General features: G+C 44.5%; 1 non-coding gene across 1 annotated transcript; it reads right to left on the reverse strand.

The window, feature by feature from the left end:
* Positions 1–635: 635 nt before the first annotated feature.
* Positions 636–707, reverse strand: TRNAE-UUC (transfer RNA glutamic acid (anticodon UUC)). The gene has a single exon. It is a non-coding gene; the product is annotated as a tRNA-Glu (tRNA).
* Positions 708–1,159: the final 452 nt, after the last annotated feature.

Below are 1,159 nucleotides of genomic sequence, written 5' to 3' on the forward strand. Positions count from 1 at the left end.
CTGTTGTGGCCTCTCCCGTTGCGGAGCACAGGCTCCGGACGCGCAGGCTCAGCGGCCATGGTTCACGGGCCCAGGCGCCCCGCGGCATGTGGGATCTTCCCAGACCGGGGTACGAACCCGAGTCCCTTCCATCGGTAGACGGACTCTCAACCACTGCGCCACCAGGGAAGCGCGTTAACTATCATTTGATTTAGTCTATGAAGTCTCTTTTTTTCCTAGAGACTATTGCACTATATACTTTCACCATTCTGCGAAAGGTTATACAAACATTTTGCTTTCGAGATCTTCAGGAAACCTAAGATCCTGGGATTTCTCTTCATTGCTCTCCTGGGTTAGAGTCACAGTTTCCTGGATGCCATGTTTTCCATTTTCTTGTTAGGATTCTTACTTAGGGAGCTTTCTTAAAAAGTATACAGGGCCAGATAGTAAGTTCTCTGTCACATCTTCCTCTTTTTTTTTTTATTTAACAACCTTCTAAAAATATAAAAATCATTCTTAGCTCAATTGCTGACTGTTCATCTTACATGCAGTGGTGCCAAGTCCGATGTCAATTTGATTTTTTTCCCATGATAGATGACGTGTTTTTTCCTCTTTTTGGGGGGGTGGGGGGAGGAGTGCGGCATGGCTTGTGGGAGTTCCCTGACCAGGAATTGAACCTGGGCCACAGCAGTGAAATCGCTGAATCCTAGCCACTGGACCACCAGGGAGCTCCCATGTAGACCCTTTTGACTTAAAGATTCATATCTTTCCTTCAGCTCTTTCTCTTATTACTTCTTAGATAATTTCTGTGATGTTACCCACCCTGTTCTTTCACTAGATCTCCCTCTTACTCAAATGTTAAAGCTGTCCAATTGAGAAGGACTTGTCTGGTGGTCCAGTGGTTAAGACTCTGCGCTTCCACTGCAGGGGGCACGGGTTCGATCCCTCGTCAGGGAACTAAGATCCTGCATGCCTCACAGTGCAGCCAGAAAATTTTTTTTTAATAAATAAGGTTAAAAAAAAAAAAAGCTGTCGAATCGAAGCTTTGTGTTTCTTAGTTTTTTTAACCAAGGTTGTTAATCTTGGTAGTAGACTTCCTGTAGTAGACTTTATTCAAATATCTGACAATTCTTGGTTATCTCTTATTGGAAGGAAGCAGAAGAGTTGCCCTGGAGCTCTC

This window comes from Lipotes vexillifer, unplaced genomic scaffold (genome assembly GCF_000442215.2).
Source record: "Lipotes vexillifer unplaced genomic scaffold, Lipotes_vexillifer_v1.1 scaffold182, whole genome shotgun sequence".
Classification (NCBI taxonomy): Eukaryota; Metazoa; Chordata; class Mammalia; order Artiodactyla; family Lipotidae; genus Lipotes; species Lipotes vexillifer.